This window comes from Stenella coeruleoalba (assembly GCF_951394435.1).
Source record: "Stenella coeruleoalba genome assembly, contig: scaffold_40, whole genome shotgun sequence".
Lineage (NCBI taxonomy): Eukaryota > Metazoa > Chordata > Mammalia > Artiodactyla > Delphinidae > Stenella > Stenella coeruleoalba.
In genome coordinates this window covers 397,139-420,225 of record NW_027646100.1, presented here as the reverse complement: position 1 = coordinate 420,225, position 23,087 = coordinate 397,139, and the positions used below count along the sequence as shown (strand labels likewise).

Below are 23,087 nucleotides of genomic sequence, written 5' to 3'. Positions count from 1 at the left end.
ACTGCCACTTATGCTCCTATAGCTTAGGGACATTAAAATCAAAAAGACACAGCCACCCCAAAGTTTGGAACGGCTCTGTTTACAAGAACCTCGTTTACAGTACAAGATCAACATCGCAGAAAGTGAAAAATGGATAAAGAAGTTGTGGTATTTACTTACAAAGCAATATCACTCAGCAATGAAATCTGTGTCATCAGGCCCTTAGTAGCACAATGAGTGGATTCAGGTATGATGATTCTAACTGAAATAAGTCACAGAGAAAAAGAAACATCATAAGATATCAGTAATACACGGAATGTAAACTTGGCTACACAGGAACTGAATTACAGAACAGAACAGTGTCTCAAATTTAGAAAACCAACTTATGCTTGCTTAAGGGTAAAGGTGAGTTGGGGTGCTGCATAAAACCAGAGATTGAAATGAGCACAGATAAAGTTCCTTAAGCCAAATATGGAATAGAAAAGAGCTACTCCTTGCTCAACGAAATGGACTCAACACCGCATATTAAACGCCTAAGAATGTACCTGACTAGTAAGTATCGGAAAACCTATGGATTGCTATGTCTCCAAAAGAGAATCAAGCATGTGTACAGGGGCATAAACGCAGCAGTAATAGGATTGGAGAGGTTCGGTGAGCAAATGAAGACCCTTTGAAGTCATATTGCATGGTACCCATTACACGTGTCTTAACTCTCCAGGTTTAAGGTATTCTTCCTTCAGCTAAAACATGCATGTGGAACCCAAGTATGATCAACCATGTGAACGGGAGACGTGTTCAAATATGTCTCAGTTTTCCTCCCCTGGTACTCGGGTGCAACGTTCCAGACGCCTTACTAACACTCTCCCCACTTGGAGTGTCAGCGTCTTTAACCTCCTGTTTGGCCCAGTTTGCAATTTCTGCGGAAGATGAACAGGAATAGCGAGAACCAATGAGAGGCTAGCTGGAGGTGTCTGGACGGGCAAATTTAACTCTCATTTCCCAACAGGAAGAGGAAATAACCAAAGGCTCAGCGTGCCGTACCGGAACCAGATTAGGGCCTGAAGCCATCCTGCGGTGTTGCGGCCAGCTCAAAAGAAAGCGAGTTGAAGAAAGGAGCTCAGGGGCACTGTAATTCACAAACCTGCAGAGTTATAAATGACAGCTATCGTCCAAAAATAGACTGAAGTAAGGCTGCCAAGAGGACTTGAAAGCGGGGCAGAATTGCAGGAAACCGATTTCAGGAGGTAGACTGGAATTGCATTGAAAGCACAGGAAAAGAGGCAGAACGTCCACAATGATGCACTTGGCCAAAAAGGGCGTATGCGTTTTTTCCTGAATATATTCAGGAAAAAACGCATACGCCCTTTTTGGCCAACCAAGCAAGCTTGCAAAGGAAATCTGCACTACAATGAAGTCTCACTTCCCCCCGGTCAAAAGGGCCATCTGAAAAAAGTGTAAAATCCAGAAAGGCAGGACAGGCCATGGAGAACTGGGAGCCTTGTTCTGCTGATGGGCGGGATGTAAATTGCCAACAACCACTCGGGAGAAGTGTATGGTGTTTCCTGAAACATCTAAAAAACAAAGCAACAGAACCTAGGGCACTTCCACTTATGGTCCTATAGCTTAGGGAAATTAAAATCAAAAAGACACAGCCACCCCAAAGTTTGGAACGGCTCTGTTTACAAGAACCTCGTTTACAGTACAAGTTCAACATCGCAGAAAGTGAAAAATGGATAAAGAAGTTGTGGTATTTACTTACAAAGCAATATCACTCAGCAATGAAATCTGTGTCATCAGGCCCTTAGCAGCACAATGAGTGGATTCAGGTATGATGATTCTAACTGAAGTAAGTCACACAGAAAAAGAAACATCATAAGATATCACTAATACACGGAATGTAAACTTGGCTACACAGGAACTGAATTACAGAACAGAACAGGGTCTCAAATTTAGAAAACCAACTTATGCTTGCTTAAGGGGAAAGGTGAGTTGGGGTGCTGCATAAAACCAGAGATTTAAATGAGCACAGATAAAGTTCCTTAAGTCAAATATGGAATAGACAAGAGCTACTCCTTGCTCAACGAAATGGACTCAACACCGCATATGAAACGCCTAAGAATGTACCTGACTAGTAAGTATCTTAAAACCTATGGATTGCGATGTCTCCGAAAGAGAATCAAGCATGTGTACAGGGGCATAAACGCAGCAGTGATAGGATTGGAGAGGTTCGGTGAGCAAATGACGACCCTTTGAAGTCATATTGCATGGTGTCCATTACACGGGTCTTAACTCTCCAGGTTTAAGGTATTCTTCCTTCAGCTAAAACATGCATGTGGAACCCAAGTATGATCAACCATGTGAACGGGAGACGTGTTCAAATATGTGTCAGTTTTCCTCCCCTGGTACTCGGGTGCAACATTCCAGACGCTTTACTAACACTCTCCCCACTTGGAGAGTCAGCGTCTTTAACCTCCTGTTTGGCCCAGTTTGCAATTTCTGCGGAAGATGAACAGGAATAGCGAGAACCAATGAGAGGCTAGCTGAAGGTGTCTGGACGGGCAAATTTAACTCTCATTTCCCACCAGGAAGAGGAATTAACCAAAGGCTCAGCGTGCCGTGCCGGAACCAGATTAGGGCCTGAAGCCATCCTGCGGTGTTGCGGCCAGGTCACAAGAAAGCGAGTTGAAGAAAGGAGCTCAGGGGCACTGTAATTCACAAACCTGCAGAGTTATAAATGACAGCTATCGTCCAAAAATAGACTGAAGTAAGGCTGCCAAGAGGACTTGAAAGCGGGGCAGAATTGCAGGAAACCGATTTCAGGAGGTAGACTGGAATTGCATTGAAAGCATAGGAAAAGAGGCAGAACGTCCACAATGATGCACTTGGCCAAAAAGGGCGTATGCGCTTTTTCCTGAATATATTCAGGAAAAAACGCATACGCCCTTTTTGGCCAACCAAGCAAGCTTGCAAAGGAAATCTGCACTACAATGAAGTCTCACTTCCCCCCGGTCAAAAGGGCCATCTGAAAAAAGTGTAAAATCCAGAAAGGCAGGACAGGCCATGGAGAACTGGGAGCCTTGTTATGCTGATGGGCGGGATGTAAATTGCCAACAGACACTCGGGAGAAGTGTATGGTGTTTCCTGAAACATCTAAAACACAAAGCAACAGAGCCTAGGGCACTTCCACTTATGGTCCTATAGCTTAGGGAAATTAAAATCAAAAAGACACAGCCACCCCAAAGTTTGGGACGCCTCTGTTTACAAGAACCTCGTTTACAGTACAAGTTCAACATCGCAGAAAGTGAAAAATGGATAAAGAAGTTGTGGTACTTACGTACAATGCAGTATCACTCAGCAATGAAATCTATGTCATCAGGCCCTTAGCAGCACAATGAGTGGATTCAGGTATGATGATTCTAACTGAAATAAGTCACAGAGAAAAAGAAACATCATAAGATATCAGTAATACACGGAATGTAAACTTGGCTACACAGGAACTGAATTACAGAACAGAACAGGGTCTCAAATTTAGAAAACCAACTTATGCTTGCTTAAGGGTAAAGGTGAGTTGGGGTGCTGCATAAAACCAGAGATTGAAATGAGCACAGATAAAGTTCCTTAAGCCAAATATGGAATAGACAAGAGCTACTCCTTGCTCAACGAAATGGACTCAACACCCCATATTAAACGCCTAAGAATGTACCTGACTAGTAAGTATCTTAAAACCTATGGATTGCTATGTCTCCGAAAGAGAATCAAGCATGTGTACAGGGGCATAAACGCAGCAGTGATAGGATTGGAGAGGTTCGGTGAGCAAATGAAGACCCTTTGAAGTCATATTGCATGGTACCCATTCCACGGGTTTCAAATACACAGGTTTAAGGTATTCTTCTTCAGCTAAAACATGCATGTGGAACCCAAGTATGATCAACCATGTGAACGGGAGACGTGTTCAAATATGTCTCAGTTTTCCTCCCCTGGTACTCGGGTGCAACATTCCAGACGCTTTACTAACACTCTCCCCACTTGGAGAGTCAGCGCCTTTAACCTCCTGTTTGGCACAGTTTGCAATTTCTGCGGAAGATGAACAGGAATAGCGAGAACCAATGAGAGACTAGCTGGAGGTGTCTGGACGGGCAAATTTAACTCTCATTTCCCACCAGGAAGAGGAAATAACCAAAGGCTCAGCGTGCCGTGCCGGAACCAGATTAGGGCCTGAAGACATCCTGCGGTGTTGCGGCCAGCTCACAAGAAAGCGAGTTGAAGAAAGGAGCTCAGGGGCACTGTAATTCACAAACCTGCAGAGTTATAAATGACAGCTATCGTCCAAAAATAGACTGAAGTAAGGCTGCCAAGAGGACTTGAAAGCGGGGCAGAATTGCAGGAAACCGATTTCAGGAGGTAGACTGGAATTACATTGAAAGCATAGGAAAAGAGGCAGAACGTCCACAATGATGCACTTGGCCAAAAAGGGCGTATGCGTTTTTTCCTGAATATATTCAGGAAAAAACGCATACGCCCTTTTTGGCCAACCAAGCAAGCTTGCAAAGGAAATCTGCACTACAATGAAGTCTCACTTCCCCCCGGTCAAAAGGGCCATCTGAAAAAAGTGTAAAATCCAGAAAGGCAGGACAGGCCATGGAGAACTGGGAGCCTTGTTATGCTGATGGGCGGGATGTAAATTGCCAACAACCACTCGGGAGAAGTGTATGGTGTTTCCTGAAACATCTAAAAAACAAAGCAACAGAGCGTAGGGCACTGCCACTTATGCTCCTATAGCTTAGGGACATTAAAATCAAAAAGACACAGCCACCCCAAAGTTTGGAACGGCTCTGTTTACAAGAACCTCGTTTACAGTACAAGATCAACATCGCAGAAAGTGAAAAATGGATAAAGAAGTTGTGGTATTTACTTACAAAGCAATATCACTCAGCAATGAAATCTGTGTCATCAGGCCCTTAGTAGCACAATGAGTGGATTCAGGTATGATGATTCTAACTGAAATAAGTCACAGAGAAAAAGAAACATCATAAGATATCAGTAATACACGGAATGTAAACTTGGCTACACAGGAACTGAATTACAGAACAGAACAGTGTCTCAAATTTAGAAAACCAACTTATGCTTGCTTAAGGGTAAAGGTGAGTTGGGGTGCTGCATAAAACCAGAGATTGAAATGAGCACAGATAAAGTTCCTTAAGCCAAATATGGAATAGAAAAGAGCTACTCCTTGCTCAACGAAATGGACTCAACACCGCATATTAAACGCCTAAGAATGTACCTGACTAGTAAGTATCGGAAAACCTATGGATTGCTATGTCTCCAAAAGAGAATCAAGCATGTGTACAGGGGCATAAACGCAGCAGTAATAGGATTGGAGAGGTTCGGTGAGCAAATGAAGACCCTTTGAAGTCATATTGCATGGTACCCATTACACGTGTCTTAACTCTCCAGGTTTAAGGTATTCTTCCTTCAGCTAAAACATGCATGTGGAACCCAAGTATGATCAACCATGTGAACGGGAGACGTGTTCAAATATGTCTCAGTTTTCCTCCCCTGGTACTCGGGTGCAACGTTCCAGACGCCTTACTAACACTCTCCCCACTTGGAGTGTCAGCGTCTTTAACCTCCTGTTTGGCCCAGTTTGCAATTTCTGCGGAAGATGAACAGGAATAGCGAGAACCAATGAGAGGCTAGCTGGAGGTGTCTGGACGGGCAAATTTAACTCTCATTTCCCAACAGGAAGAGGAAATAACCAAAGGCTCAGCGTGCCGTACCGGAACCAGATTAGGGCCTGAAGCCATCCTGCGGTGTTGCGGCCAGCTCAAAAGAAAGCGAGTTGAAGAAAGGAGCTCAGGGGCACTGTAATTCACAAACCTGCAGAGTTATAAATGACAGCTATCGTCCAAAAATAGACTGAAGTAAGGCTGCCAAGAGGACTTGAAAGCGGGGCAGAATTGCAGGAAACCGATTTCAGGAGGTAGACTGGAATTGCATTGAAAGCACAGGAAAAGAGGCAGAACGTCCACAATGATGCACTTGGCCAAAAAGGGCGTATGCGTTTTTTCCTGAATATATTCAGGAAAAAACGCATACGCCCTTTTTGGCCAACCAAGCAAGCTTGCAAAGGAAATCTGCACTACAATGAAGTCTCACTTCCCCCCGGTCAAAAGGGCCATCTGAAAAAAGTGTAAAATCCAGAAAGGCAGGACAGGCCATGGAGAACTGGGAGCCTTGTTCTGCTGATGGGCGGGATGTAAATTGCCAACAACCACTCGGGAGAAGTGTATGGTGTTTCCTGAAACATCTAAAAAACAAAGCAACAGAACCTAGGGCACTTCCACTTATGGTCCTATAGCTTAGGGAAATTAAAATCAAAAAGACACAGCCACCCCAAAGTTTGGAACGGCTCTGTTTACAAGAACCTCGTTTACAGTACAAGTTCAACATCGCAGAAAGTGAAAAATGGATAAAGAAGTTGTGGTATTTACTTACAAAGCAATATCACTCAGCAATGAAATCTGTCTCATCAGGCCCTTAGCAGCACAATGAGTGGATTCAGGTATGATGATTCTAACTGAAGTAAGTCACACAGAAAAAGAAACATCATAAGATATCACTAATACACGGAATGTAAACTTGGCTACACAGGAACTGAATTACAGAACAGAACAGGGTCTCAAATTTAGAAAACCAACTTATGCTTGCTTAAGGGGAAAGGTGAGTTGGGGTGCTGCATAAAACCAGAGATTTAAATGAGCACAGATAAAGTTCCTTAAGTCAAATATGGAATAGACAAGAGCTACTCCTTGCTCAACGAAATGGACTCAACACCGCATATGAAACGCCTAAGAATGTACCTGACTAGTAAGTATCTTAAAACCTATGGATTGCGATGTCTCCGAAAGACAATCAAGCATGTGTACAGGGGCATAAACGCAGCAGTGATAGGATTGGAGAGGTTCGGTGAGCAAATGACGACCCTTTGAAGTCATATTGCATGGTGTCCATTACACGGGTCTTAACTCTCCAGGTTTAAGGTATTCTTCCTTCAGCTAAAACATGCATGTGGAACCCAAGTATGATCAACCATGTGAACGGGAGACGTGTTCAAATATGTGTCAGTTTTCCTCCCCTGGTACTCGGGTGCAACATTCCAGACGCTTTACTAACACTCTCCCCACTTGGAGAGTCAGCGTCTTTAACCTCCTGTTTGGCCCAGTTTGCAATTTCTGCGGAAGATGAACAGGAATAGCGAGAACCAATGAGAGGCTAGCTGGAAGTGTCTGGACGGGCAAATTTAACTCTCATTTCCCAACAGGAAGAGGAAATAACCAAAGGCTCAGCATGCCGTACCGGAACCAGATTAGGGCCTGAAGCCATCCTGCGGTGTTGCGGCCAGCTCAAAAGAAAGCGAGTTGAAGAAAGGAGCTCAGGGGCACTGTAATTCACAAACCTGCAGAGTTATAAATGACAGCTATCGTCCAAAAATAGACTGAAGTAAGGCTGCCAAGAGGACTTGAAAGTGGGGCAGAATTGCAGGAAACCGATTTCAGGAGGTAGACTGGAATTGCATTGAAAGCATAGGAAAAGAGGCAGAACGTCCACAATGATGCACTTGGCCAAAAAGGGCGTATGCGTTTTTTCCTGAATATATTCAGGAAAAAACGCATACGCCCTTTTTGGCCAACCAAGCAAGCTTGCAAAGGAAATCTGCACTACAATGAAGTCTCACTTCCCCCCGGTCAAAAGGGCCATCTGAAAAAAGTGTAAAATCCAGAAAGGCAGGACAGGCCATGGAGAACTGGGAGCCTTGTTCTGCTGATGGGCGGGATGTAAATTGCCAACAACCACTCGGGAGAAGTGTATGGTGTTTCCTGAAACATCTAAAAAACAAAGCAACAGAACCTAGGGCACTTCCACTTATGGTCCTATAGCTTAGGGAAATTAAAATCAAAAAGACACAGCCACCCCAAAGTTTGGAACGGCTCTGTTTACAAGAACCTCGTTTACAGTACAAGTTCAACATCGCAGAAAGTGAAAAATGGATAAAGAAGTTGTGGTATTTACTTACAAAGCAATATCACTCAGCAATGAAATCTGTGTCATCAGGCCCTTAGCAGCACAATGAGTGGATTCAGGTATGAAGATTCTAACTGAAGTAAGTCACACAGAAAAAGAAACATCATAAGATATCAGTAATACACTGAATGTAAACTTGGCTACACAGGAACTGCATTCCAAACCAGAACAGGGTCTCAAATTTAGAAAACCAACTTATGCTTGCTTAAGGGGAAAGGTGAGTTGGGGTGCTGCATAAAACCAGAGATTGAAATGAGCACAGATAAAGTTCCTTAAGCCAAATATGGAATAGACAAGAGCTACTCCTTGCTCAACGAAATGGACTCAACACCGCATATTAAACGCCTAAGAATGTACCTGACTAGTAAGTATCTTAAAACCTATGGATTGCTATGTCTCCGAAAGAGAATCAAGCGTGTGTACAGGGGCATAAACGCAGCAGTGATAGGATTGGAGATGTTCGGTGAGCAAATGAAGCCCCTTTGAAGTCATATTGCATGGTACCCATTCCACGGGTTTCAAATACCCAGGTTTAAGGTATTCTTCCTTCAGCTAAAACATGCATGTGGAACCTAGAGTATGATCAACCATGTGATCGGGAGACGTGTTCAAATATGTCTCAGTTTTCCTCCCCTGGTACTCGGGTGCAACATTCCAGACGCTTTACTAACACTCTCCCCACTTGGAGAGTCAGTCCCTTTAACCTCCTGTTTGGCCCAGTTTGCAATTTCTGCGGAAGATGAACAGGAATAGCGAGAACCAATGAGAGACTAGCTGGAGGTGTCTGGACGGGCAAATTTAACTCTCATTTCCCACCAGGAAGAGGAATTAACCAAAGGCTCAGCGTGCCGTGCCAGAACCAGATTAGGGCCTGAAGCCATCCTGCGGTGTTGCGGCCAGGTCACAAGAAAGCGAGTTGAAGAAAGGAGCTGAGGGGCACTGTAATTCACAAACCTGCAGACTTATAAATGACAGCTATCGTCCAAAAATAGACTGAAGTAAGGCTGCCAAGAGGACTTGAAAGCGGGGCAGAATTGCAGGAAACCGATTTCAGGAGGTAGACTGGAATTGCATTGAAAGCATAGGAAAAGAGGCAGAACGTCCACAATGATGCACTTGGCCAAAAAGGGCGTATGCATTTTTTCCTGAATATATTCAGGAAAAAACGCATACGCCCTTTTTGGCCAACCAAGCAAGCTTGCAAAGGAAATCTGCACTACAATGAAGTCTCACTTCCCCCCGGTCAAAAGGGCCATCTGAAAAAAGTGTAAAATCCAGAAAGGCAAGACAGGCCATGGAGAACTGGGAGCCTTGTTATGCTGATGGGCGGGATGTAAATTGCCAACAACCACTCGGGAGAAGTGTATGGTGTTTCCTGAAACATCTAAAAAACAAAGCAACAGAACCTAGGGCACTTCCACTTATGGTCCTATAGCTTAGGGAAATTAAAATCAAAAAGACACAGCCACCCCAAAGTTTGGAATGGCTCTGTTTACAAGAACCTCGTTTACAGTACAAGTTCAACATCGGAGAAAGTGAAAAATGGATAAAGAACTTGTGGTATTTACTTACAAGGCAATATCACTCAGCAATGAAATCTGTGTCATCAGGCCCTTAGCAGCACAATGAGTGGATTCAGGTACGATGATTCTAACTGAAATAAGTCACACAGAAAAAGAAACATCATAAGATATCACTAATACAGGGAATGTAAACTTGGCTACACAGGAACTGCATTCCAAACCAGAACAGTGTCTCAAATTTAGAAAACCAACTTATGCTTCCTTAAGGGTAAAGGTGAGTTGGGGTGCTGCATAAAACCAGAGATTGAAATGAGCACAGATAAAGTCCCTTAAGTCAAATATGGAAAGACAAGAGCTACTCCTTGCTCAACGAAATGGACTCAACACCGCATATTAAAAGCCTAAGAATGTACCTGACTAGTAAGTATCTTAAAACCTATGGATTGCTATGTCTCCGAAAGAGAATCAAGCATGTGTACAGGGGCATAAACGCAGCAGTGATAGGATTGGAGAGGTTCGGTGAGCAAATGAAGACCCTTTGAAGTCATATTGCATGGTACCCATTCCACGAGTTTCAACTACCCAAGGTAAAGGTATTCTTCCTTCAGCTAAAACATGCATGTGGAACCTAGAGTATGATCAACCATGTGATCGGGAGACGTGTTCAAATATGTCAGTTTTCGTACCCTGGTACTCGGGTGCAACATTCCAGACGCTTTACTAACACTCTCCCGACTTGGAGAGTCAGTCCCTTTAACCTCCTGTTTGGCCCAGTTTGCAATTTCTGCGGAAGATGAACAGGAATAGCAAGAACCAATGAGAGGGTAGCTGGAGGTGTCTGGACGGGCAAATTTAACTCTCATTTCCCACCAGGAAGAGGAAATTACCAAAGGCTCAGCGTGCCGTACCGGAACCAGATTAGGGCCTGAAGCCATCCTGCGGTGTTGCGGCCAGCTCAAAAGAAAGCGAGTTGAAGAAAGGAGCTCAGGGGCACTGTAATTCACAAACCTGCAGACTTATAAATGACAGCTATAGTCCAAAAATAGACTGAAGTAAGGCTGCCAAGAGGACTTGAAAGCGGGGCAGAATTGCAGGAAACCGATTTCAGGAGGTAGACTGGAATTGCATTGAAAGCATAGGAAAAGAGGCAGAATGTCCACAATGATGCACTTGGCCAAAAAGGGCGTATGCGTTTTTTCCTGAATATATTCAGGAAAAAACGCATACGCCCTTTTTGGCCAACCAAGCAAGCTTGCAAAGGAAATCTGCACTACAATGAAGTCTCACTTCCCCCCGGTCAAAAGGGCCATCTGAAAAAAGTGTAAAATCCAGAAAGGCAGGACAGGCCATGGAGAACTGGGAGCCTTGTTATGCTGATGGGCGGGATGTAAATTGCCAACAGACACTCGGGAGAAGTGTATGGTGTTTCCTGAAACATCTAAAAAACAAAGCAACAGAGCCTAGGGCACTGCCACTTATGGTCCTATAGCTTAGGGAAATTAAAATCAAAAAGACACAGCCACCCCAAAGTTTGGGACGCCTCTGTTTACAAGAACCTCGTTTACAGTACAAGTTCAACATCGCAGAAAGTGAAAAATGTATAAAGAACTTGTGGTACTTACGTACAATGCAGTATCACTCAGCAATGAAATCTATGTCATCAGGCCAGTAGCAGCATAATGAGTGGATTCAGGTATGATGATTCTAACTGAAATAAGTCACACAGAAAAAGAAACATCATAAGTTATCACTAATACACGGAATGTAAACTTGGCTACACAGGAACTGAATTACAGAACAGAACAGGGTCTCAAATTTAGAAAACCAACTTATGCTTGCTTAAGGGGAAAGGTGAGTTGGGGTGCTGCATAAAACCAGAGATTGAAATGAGCACAGATAAAGTTCCTTAAGCCAAATATGGAATAGACAAGAGCTACTCCTTGCTCAACGAAATGGACTCAACACCCCATATTAAACGCCTAAGAATGTACCTGACTAGTAAGTATCTTAAAACCTATGGATTGCTATGTCTCCAAAAGAGAATCAAGCATGTGTACAGGGGCATAAACGCAGCAGTGATAGGATTGGAGAGGTTCGGTGAGCAAATGAAGACCCTTTGAAGTCATATTGCATGGTACGCATTACACGGGTCTCAACTCTCCAGGTTTAAGGTATTCTTCCTTCAGCTAAAACATGCATGTGGAACCCAGAGTATGATCAACCATGTGATCGGGAGACGTGTTCAAGTATGTCTCAGTTTTCCTCCCCTGCTTCTCGGGTGCAACATTCCAGACGCTTTACTAACACTCTCCCGACTTGGAGAGTCAGTCCCTTTAACCTCCTGTTTGGCACAGTTTGCAATTTCTGCGGAAGATGAACAGGAATAGCGAGAACCAATGAGAGACTAGCTGGAGGTGTCTGGACGGGCAAATTTAACTCTCATTTCCCACCAGGAAGAGGAATTAACCAAAGGCTCAGCGTGCCGTGCCAGAACCAGATTAGGGCCTGAAGCCATCCTGCGGTGTTGCGGCCAGGTCACAAGAAAGCGAGTTGAAGAAAGGAGCTCAGGGGCACTGTAATTCACAAACCTGCAGACTTATAAATGACAGCTATCGTCCAAAAATAGACTGAAGTAAGGCTGCCAAGAGGACTTGAAAGCGGGGCAGAATTGCAGGAAACCGATTTCAGGAGGTAGACTGGAATTGCATTGAAAGCATAGGAAAAGAGGCAGAACGTCCACAATGATGCACTTGGCCAAAAAGGACGTATGCGTTTTTTCCTGAATATATTCAGGAAAAAACGCATACGCCCTTTTTGGCCAACCAAGCAAGCTTGCAAAGGAAATCTGCACTACAATGAAGTCTCACTTCCCCCCGGTCAAAAGGGCCATCTGAAAAAAGTGTAAAATCCAGAAAGGCAAGACAGGCCATGGAGAACTGGGAGCCTTGTTATGCTGATGGGCGGGATGTAAATTGCCAACAACCACTCGGGAGAAGTGTATGGTGTTTCCTGAAACATCTAAAAAACAAAGCAACAGAACCTAGGGCACTTCCACTTATGGTCCTATAGCTTAGGGAAATTAAAATCAAAAAGACACAGCCACCCCAAAGTTTGGAACGGCTCTGTTTACAAGAACCTCGTTTACAGTACAAGTTCAACATCAGAGAAAGTGAAAAATGGATAAAGAACTTGTGGTATTTACTTACAAAGCAATATCACTCAGCAATGAAATCTGTGTCATCAGGCCCTTAGCAGCACAATGAGTGGATTCAGGTATGATGATTCTAACTGAAATAAGTCACACAGAAAAAGAAACATCATAAGATATCACTAATACACGGAATGTAAACTTGGCTACACAGGAACTGAATTCCAAAACAGAACAGTGTCTCAAATTTAAAAAACCAACTTATGCTTGCTTAAGGGGAAAGGTGAGTTGGGGTGCTGCATAAAACCAGAGATTGAAATGAGCACAGATAAAGTTCCTTAAGCCAAATATGGAATAGACAAGAGCTACTCCTTGCTCAACGAAATGGACTCAACACCCCATATTAAACGCCTAAGAATGTACCTGACTAGTAAGTATCTTAAAACCTATGGATTGCTATGTCTCCAAAAGAGAATCAAGCGTGTGTACAGGGGCATAAACGCAGCAGTGATAGGATTGGAGAGGTTCGGTGAGCAAATGAAGACCCTTTGAAGTCATATTGCATGGTACGCATTACACGGGTCTCAACTCTCCAGGTTTAAGGTATACTTCCTTCAGCTAAAACATGCATGTGGAACCCAAGTATGATCAACCATGTGAACGGGAGACGTGTTCAAATATGTCTCAGTTTTCCTCCCCTGGTACTCGGGTGCAACATTCCAGACGCTTTACTAACACTCTCCCCACTTGGAGAGTCAGCGCCTTTAACCTCCTGTTTGGCCCAGTTTGCAATTTCTGCGGAAGATGAACAGGAATAGCGAGAACCAATGAGAGGCTAGCTGGAGGTGTCTGGATGGGCAAATTTAACTCTCATTTCCCACCAGGGAGAGGAAATAACCAAAGGCTCAGCGTGCCGTACCGGAACCAGATTAGGGCCTGAAGACATCCTGCGGTGTTGCGGCCAGGTCACAAGAAAGCGAGTTGAAGAAAGGAGCTCAGGGGCACTGTAATTCACAAACCTGCAGAGTTATAAATGACAGCTATCGTCCAAAAATAGACTGAAGTAAGGCTGCCAAGAGGACTTGAAAGCGGGGCAGAATTGCAGGAAACCGATTTCAGGAGGTAGACTGGAATTGCATTGAAAGCATAGGAAAAGAGGCAGAACGTCCACAATGATGCACTTGGCCAAAAAGGGCGTATGCGTTTTTTCCTGAATATATTCAGGAAAAAACGCATACGCCCTTTTTGGCCAACCAAGCAAGCTTGCAAAGGAAATCTGCACTACAATGAAGTCTCACTTCCCCCCGGTCAAAAGGGCCATCTGAAAAAAGTGTAAAATCCAGAAAGGCAGGACAGGCCATGGAGAACTGGGAGCCTTGTTCTGCTGATGGGCGGGATGTAAATTGCCAACAACCACTCGGGAGAAGTGTATGGTGTTTCCTGAAACATCTAAAAAACAAAGCAACAGAGCCTAGGGCACTGCCACTTATGGTCCTATAGCTTAGGGAAATTAAAATCAAAAAGACACAGCCACCCCAAACTTTCGAACGGCTCTGTTTACAAGAACCTCGTTTACAGTACAAGTTCAACATCGCAGAAAGTGAAAAATGGATAAAGAAATTGTGGTATTTACTTACAAAGCAATATCACTCAGCAATGAAATCTGTGTCATCAGGCCCATAGCAGCACAATGAGTGGATTCAGGTATGATGATTCTAACTGAAATAAGTCACACAGAAAAGAAACATCATAAGATATCAGTAATACACGGAATGTAAACTTGGCTACACAGGAACTGAATTACAGAACAGAACAGGGTCTCAAATTTAGAAAACCAACTTATGCTTGCTTAAGGGTAAAGGTGAGTTGGGGTGCTGCATAAAACCAGAGATTGAAATGAGCACAGATAAAGTTCCTTAAGTCAAATATGGAATAGACAAGAGCTACTCCTCGTTCAACGAAATGGACTCAACACCGCATATTAAACGCCTAAGAATGTACCTGACTAGTAAGTATCGGAAAACCTATGGATTGCTATGTCTCCAAAAGAGAATCAAGCATGTGTACAGGGGCATAAACGCAGCAGTGATAGGATTGGAGAGGTTCGGTGAGCAAATGAAGACCCTTTGAAGTCATATTGCACGGTACCCATTCCACGGGTCTCAACTCTCCAGGTTTAAGGTATTCTTCCTTCAGCTAAAACATGCATGTGGAACCCAAGTATGATCAACCATGTGAACGGGAGACGTGTTCAAATATGTCTCAGTTTTCCTCCCCTGGTACTCGGGTGCAACATTCCAGACGCTTTACTAACACTCTCCCCACTTGGAGAGTCAGCGCCTTTAACCTCCTGTTTGGCCCAGTTTGCAATTTCTGCTGAAGATGAACAGGAATAGCGAGAACCAATGAGAGACTAGCTGGAGGTGTCTGGACGGGCAAATTTAACTCTCATTTCCCACCAGGAAGAGGAATTAACCAAAGGCTCAGCATGCCGGGCCGGAACCAGATTAGGGCCTGAAGCCATCCTGCGGTGTTGCGGCCAGGTCACAAGAAAGCGAGTTGAAGAAAGGAGCTCAGGGGCACTGTAATTCACAAACCTGCAGAGTTATAAATGACAGCTATCGTCCAAAAATACACTGAAGTAAGGCTGCCAAGAGGACTTGAAAGCGGGGCAGAATTGCAGGAAACCGATTTCAGGAGGTAGACTGGAATTGCATTGAAAGCATAGGAAAAGAGGCAGAACGTCCACAATGATGCACTTGGCCAAAAAGGGCGTATGCGTTTTTTCCTGAATATATTCAGGAAAAAACGCATACGCCCTTTTTGGCCAACCAAGCAAGCTTGCAAAGGAAATCTGCACTACAATGAAGTCTCACTTCCCCCCGGTCAAAAGGGCCATCTGAAAAAAGTGTAAAATCCAGAAAGGCAGGACAGGCCATGGAGAACTGGGAGCCTTGTTCTGCTGATGGGCGGGATGTAAATTGCCAACAACCACTCGGGAGAAGTGTATGGTGTTTCCTGAAACATCTAACAAACAAAGCAACAGAACCTAGGGCACTTCCACTTATGGTCCTATAGATTAGGGAAATTAAAATCAAAAAGACACAGCCACCCCAAAGTTTGGAACGGCTCTGTTTACAAGAACCTCGTTTACAGTACAAGTTCAACATCGCAGAAAGTGAAAAATGGATAAAGAAGTTGTGGTATTTACTTACAAAGCAATATCACGCAGCAATGAAATCTGTGTCATCAGGCCCTTAGCAGCACAATGAGTGGATTCAGGTATGATGATTCTAACTGAAATAAGTCACACAGAAAAAGAAACATGATAAGATATCAGTAATACACGGAATGTAAACTTGGCTACACAGGAACTGAATTACAGAACAGAACAGGGTCTCAAATTTAGAAAACCAACTTATGCTTGCTTAAGGGTAAAGGTGAGTTGGGGTGCTGCATAAAACCAGAGATTGAAATGAGCACAGATAAAGTTCCTTAAGCCAAATATGGAATAGACAAGAGCTACTCCTTGCTCAACGAAATGGACTTAACACCGCATATTAAACGCCTAAGAATGTACCTGACTAGTAAGTATCTTAAAACCTATAGATTGCTATGTCTCCGAAAGAGAATCAAGCATGTGTACAGGGGCATAAACGCAGCAGTGATAGGATTGGAGAGGTTCAGTGAGCAAATGAAGACCCTTTGAAGTCATATTGCATGGTACCCATTCCACGGGTTTCAACTACCCAGATTTTAGGTATTCTTCCTTCAGCTAAAACATGCATGTGGAACCCAGAGTATGATCAACCATGTGATCGGGAGACGTGTTCAAATATGTCTCAGTTTTCCTCCCCTGGTACTCGGGTGCAACATTCCAGACGCTTTACTAACACTCTCCCCACTTGGAGAGTCAGCGCCTTTAACCTCCTGTTTGGCCCAATTTGCAATTTCTGCGGAAGATGAACAGGAATAGCGAGAACCAATGAGAGGCTAGCTGGAGGTGTCTGGACGGGCAAATTTAACTCTCATTTCCCACCAGGAAGAGGAAATAACCAAAGGCTCAGCGTGCCATACCGGAACCAGATTAGGGCCTGAAGCCATCCTGCGGTGTTGCGGCCAGCTCAAAAGAAAGCGAGTTGAAGAAAGCAGCTCAGGGGCACTGTAATTCACAAACCTGCAGAGTAATAAATGACAGCTATCGTCCAAAAATATACTGAAGTAAAGCTGCCAAGAGGACTTGAAAGCGGGGCAGAATTGCAGGAAACCGATTTCAGGAGGTAGACTGGAATTGCATTGAAAGCATAGGAAAAGAGGCAGAACGTCCACAATGATGCACTTGGCCAAAAAGGGCGTATGCGTTTTTTCCTGAATATATTCAGGAAAAAACGCATACGCCCTTTTTGGCCAACCAAGCAAGCTTGCAAAGGAAATCTGCACTACAATGAAGTCTCACTTCCCCTCGGTCAAAAGGGCCATCTGAAAAAAGTGTAAAATCCAGAAAGGCAGGACAGGCCATGGAGAACTGGGAGCCTTGTTATGCTGATGTGCGGGATGTCAACTGCCAACAGACACTCGGGAGAAGTGTATGGTGTTTCCTGAAACATCTAAAAAACAAAGCAACAGAGCCTAGGGCACTGCCACTTATGGTCCTATAGCTTAGGGAAATTAAAATCAAAAAGACACAGCCACCCCAAAGTTTGGGACGCCTCTGTTTACAAGAACCTCGTTTACCGTACAAGTTCAATATCACAGAAAGTGAAAAATGGATAAAGAACTTGTGGTACTTACGTACAATGCAGTATCACTCAACAATGAAATCTATGTCATCAGGCCCATAGCAGCATAATGAGTGGATTCAGGTACGATGATTCTAACTGAAATAAGTCACACAGAAAAAGAAACATCATAAGATATCAGTAATACACGGAATGTAAACTTGGCTACACAGGAACTGAATTACAGAACAGAACAGGTTCTCAAATTTAGAAAACCAACTTATGCTTGCTTAAGGGGAAAGGTGAGTTGGGGTGCTGCATAAAACCAGAGATTGAAATGAGCACAAATAAAGTTCCTTAAGCCAAATATGGAATAGACAAGAGCTACTCCTTGCTCAACGAAATGGACTCAACACCGCATATTAAACGCCTAAGAATGTACCTGACTAGTAAGTATCTTAAAACCTATGGATTGCTAGGTCTCCGAAAGAGAATCAAGCATGTGTACAGGGGCATAAACGCAGCAGTGATAGGATTGGAGAGGTTCGGTGAGCAAATGAAGACCCTTTGAAGTCATATTGCATGGTACCCATTCCACGGGTTTCAACTACCCAGGTTTTAGGTATTCTTCCTTCAGCTAAAACATGCATGGGGAACCCAGAGTATGATCAACCGTGTGATCGGGAGACGTGTTCAAATATGTCTCAGTTTTCCTCCCCTGGTACTCGGGTGCAACATTCCAGACGCTTTACTAACACTCTCCCCACTTGGAGAGTCAGCGCGTTTAACCTCCTGTTTGGCACAGTTTGCAATTTCTGCGGAAGATGAACAGGAATAGCGAGAAGCAATGAGAGGCTAGCTGCAGGTTTCTGGACCGGCAAATTTAACTCTCATTTCCCACCAGGAACAGGAAATAACCAAAGGCTCAGTGTGCCGGGCCGGAACCAGATTAGGGCCTGAAGCCATCCTGCGGTGTTGCGGCCAGCTCAAAAGAAAGCGAGTTGAAGAAAGGAGCTCAGGGGCACTGTAATTCACAAACCTGCAGAGTTATAAATGACAGCTATCGTCCAAAAATAGACTGAAGTTAGGCTGCCAAGAGGACTTGAAAGCGGGGCAGAATTGCAGGAAAGCGATTTCAGGAGGTAGACTGGAATTGCATTGAAAGCATAGGAAAAGAGGCAGAACGTCCACAATGATGCACTTGGCCAAAAAGGGCGTATGCGTTTTTTCCTGAATATATTCAGGAAAAAACGCATACGCCCTTTTTGGCCAACCAAGCAAGCTTGCAAAGGAAATCTGCACTACAATGAAGTCTCACTTCCCCCCGGTCAAAAGGGCCATCTGAAAAAAGTGTAAAATCCAGAAAGGCAGGACAGGCCATGGAGAACTGGGAGCCTTGTTATGCTGATGGGCGGGATGTAAATTGCCAACAACCACTCGGGAGAAGTGTATGGTGTTTCCTGAAACATCTAAAAAACAAAGCAACAGAACCTAGGGCACTTCCACTTATGGTCCTATAGCTTAGGGAAATTAAAATCAAAAAGACACAGCCACCCCAAAGTTTGGGACGGCTCTGTTTACAAGAACCTCGTTTACAGTACAAGTTCAACATTGCAGAAAGTGAAAAATGGAGAAAGAAGTTGTGGTATTTACTTACAAAGCAATATCACTCAGCAATGAAATCTGTGTCATCAGGCCCTTAGCAGCACAATGAGTGGATTCAGGTATGATGATTCTAACTGAAATAAGTCACACAGAAAAAGAAACATCATAAGATATCAGTAATACACGGAATGTAAACTTGGCTACACAGGAACTGAATTACAGAACAGAACAGGGTCTCAAATTTAGAAAACCAACTTATGCTTGCTTAAGGGGAAAGGTGAGTTGGGGTGCTGCATAAAACCAGAGATTGAAATGAGCACAGATAAAGTTCCTTAAGCCAAATATGGAATAGACAAGAGCTACTCCTTGCTCAACGAAATGGACTCAACACCCCATATTAAACGCCTAAGAATGTACCTGACTAGTAAGTATCTTAAAACCTATGGATTGCTATGTCTCCAAAAGAGAATCAAGCATGTGTACAGGGGCATAAACGCAGCAGTGATAGGATTGGAGAGGTTCGGTGAGCAAATGAAGACCCTTTGAAGTCATATTGCATGGTACGCATTACACGGGTCTCAACTCTCCAGGTTTAAGGTATTCTTCCTTCAGCTAAAACATGCATGTGGAACCCAGAGTATGATCAACCATGTGATCGGGAGACGTGTTCAAGTATGTCTCAGTTTTCCTCCCCTGCTTCTCGGGTGCAACATTCCAGACGCTTTACTAACACTCTCCCGACTTGGAGAGTCAGTCCCTTTAACCTCCTGTTTGGCACAGTTTGCAATTTCTGCGGAAGATGAACAGGAATAGCGAGAACCAATGAGAGACTAGCTGGAGGTGTCTGGACGGGCAAATTTAACTCTCATTTCCCACCAGGAAGAGGAATTAACCAAAGGCTCAGCGTGCCGTGCCAGAACCAGATTAGGGCCTGAAGCCATCCTGCGGTGTTGCGGCCAGGTCACAAGAAAGCGAGTTGAAGAAAGGAGCTCAGGGGCACTGTAATTCACAAACCTGCAGACTTATAAATGACAGCTATCGTCCAAAAATAGACTGAAGTAAGGCTGCCAAGAGGACTTGAAAGCGGGGCAGAATTGCAGGAAACCGATTTCAGGAGGTAGACTGGAATTGCATTGAAAGCATAGGAAAAGAGGCAGAACGTCCACAATGATGCACTTGGCCAAAAAGGACGTATGCGTTTTTTCCTGAATATATTCAGGAAAAAACGCATACGCCCTTTTTGGCCAACCAAGCAAGCTTGCAAAGGAAATCTGCACTACAATGAAGTCTCACTTCCCCCCGGTCAAAAGGGCCATCTGAAAAAAGTGTAAAATCCAGAAAGGCAAGACAGGCCATGGAGAACTGGGAGCCTTGTTATGCTGATGGGCGGGATGTAAATTGCCAACAACCACTCGGGAGAAGTGTATGGTGTTTCCTGAAACATCTAAAAAACAAAGCAACAGAACCTAGGGCACTTCCACTTATGGTCCTATAGCTTAGGGAAATTAAAATCAAAAAGACACAGCCACCCCAAAGTTTGGAACGGCTCTGTTTACAAGAACCTCGTTTACAGTACAAGTTCAACATCAGAGAAAGTGAAAAATGGATAAAGAACTTGTGGTATTTACTTACAAAGCAATATCACTCAGCAATGAAATCTGTGTCATCAGGCCCTTAGCAGCACAATGAGTGGATTCAGGTATGATGATTCTAACTGAAATAAGTCACACAGAAAAAGAAACATCATAAGATATCACTAATACACGGAATGTAAACTTGGCTACACAGGAACTGAATTCCAAAACAGAACAGTGTCTCAAATTTAAAAAACCAACTTATGCTTGCTTAAGGGGAAAGGTGAGTTGGGGTGCTGCATAAAACCAGAGATTGAAATGAGCACAGATAAAGTTCCTTAAGCCAAATATGGAATAGACAAGAGCTACTCCTTGCTCAACGAAATGGACTCAACACCCCATATTAAACGCCTAAGAATGTACCTGACTAGTAAGTATCTTAAAACCTATGGATTGCTATGTCTCCAAAAGAGAATCAAGCGTGTGTACAGGGGCATAAACGCAGCAGTGATAGGATTGGAGAGGTTCGGTGAGCAAATGAAGACCCTTTGAAGTCATATTGCATGGTACGCATTACACGGGTCTCAACTCTCCAGGTTTAAGGTATACTTCCTTCAGCTAAAACATGCATGTGGAACCCAAGTATGATCAACCATGTGAACGGGAGACGTGTTCAAATATGTCTCAGTTTTCCTCCCCTGGTACTCGGGTGCAACATTCCAGACGCTTTACTAACACTCTCCCCACTTGGAGAGTCAGCGCCTTTAACCTCCTGTTTGGCCCAGTTTGCAATTTCTGCGGAAGATGAACAGGAATAGCGAGAACCAATGAGAGGCTAGCTGGAGGTGTCTGGATGGGCAAATTTAACTCTCATTTCCCACCAGGGAGAGGAAATAACCAAAGGCTCAGCGTGCCGTACCGGAACCAGATTAGGGCCTGAAGACATCCTGCGGTGTTGCGGCCAGGTCACAAGAAAGCGAGTTGAAGAAAGGAGCTCAGGGGCACTGTAATTCACAAACCTGCAGAGTTATAAATGACAGCTATCGTCCAAAAATAGACTGAAGTAAGGCTGCCAAGAGGACTTGAAAGCGGGGCAGAATTGCAGGAAACCGATTTCAGGAGGTAGACTGGAATTGCATTGAAAGCATAGGAAAAGAGGCAGAACGTCCACAATGATGCACTTGGCCAAAAAGGGCGTATGCGTTTTTTCCTGAATATATTCAGGAAAAAACGCATACGCCCTTTTTGGCCAACCAAGCAAGCTTGCAAAGGAAATCTGCACTACAATGAAGTCTCACTTCCCCCCGGTCAAAAGGGCCATCTGAAAAAAGTGTAAAATCCAGAAAGGCAGGACAGGCCATGGAGAACTGGGAGCCTTGTTCTGCTGATGGGCGGGATGTAAATTGCCAACAACCACTCGGGAGAAGTGTATGGTGTTTCCTGAAACATCTAAAAAACAAAGCAACAGAGCCTAGGGCACTGCCACTTATGGTCCTATAGCTTAGGGAAATTAAAATCAAAAAGACACAGCCACCCCAAACTTTCGAACGGCTCTGTTTACAAGAACCTCGTTTACAGTACAAGTTCAACATCGCAGAAAGTGAAAAATGGATAAAGAAATTGTGGTATTTACTTACAAAGCAATATCACTCAGCAATGAAATCTGTGTCATCAGGCCCATAGCAGCACAATGAGTGGATTCAGGTATGATGATTCTAACTGAAATAAGTCACACAGAAAAGAAACATCATAAGATATCAGTAATACACGGAATGTAAACTTGGCTACACAGGAACTGAATTACAGAACAGAACAGGGTCTCAAATTTAGAAAACCAACTTATGCTTGCTTAAGGGTAAAGGTGAGTTGGGGTGCTGCATAAAACCAGAGATTGAAATGAGCACAGATAAAGTTCCTTAAGTCAAATATGGAATAGACAAGAGCTACTCCTCGTTCAACGAAATGGACTCAACACCGCATATTAAACGCCTAAGAATGTACCTGACTAGTAAGTATCGGAAAACCTATGGATTGCTATGTCTCCAAAAGAGAATCAAGCATGTGTACAGGGGCATAAACGCAGCAGTGATAGGATTGGAGAGGTTCGGTGAGCAAATGAAGACCCTTTGAAGTCATATTGCACGGTACCCATTCCACGGGTCTCAACTCTCCAGGTTTAAGGTATTCTTCCTTCAGCTAAAACATGCATGTGGAACCCAAGTATGATCAACCATGTGAACGGGAGACGTGTTCAAATATGTCTCAGTTTTCCTCCCCTGGTACTCGGGTGCAACATTCCAGACGCTTTACTAACACTCTCCCCACTTGGAGAGTCAGCGCCTTTAACCTCCTGTTTGGCCCAGTTTGCAATTTCTGCTGAAGATGAACAGGAATAGCGAGAACCAATGAGAGACTAGCTGGAGGTGTCTGGACGGGCAAATTTAACTCTCATTTCCCA

General features: G+C 43.9%; 2 long non-coding RNA genes across 2 annotated transcripts in view; both read right to left on the bottom strand.

The window, feature by feature from the left end:
* The window catches only part of LOC307181341, a 598,475-nt gene that overhangs the window by 211,537 nt on the left and 363,851 nt on the right, over positions 1 to 23,087 (bottom strand). The window lies entirely within an intron of this gene.
* LOC307181343 overlaps positions 1 to 23,087 on the bottom strand; it is a 252,465-nt gene that overhangs the window by 44,072 nt on the left and 185,306 nt on the right. The window lies entirely within an intron of this gene.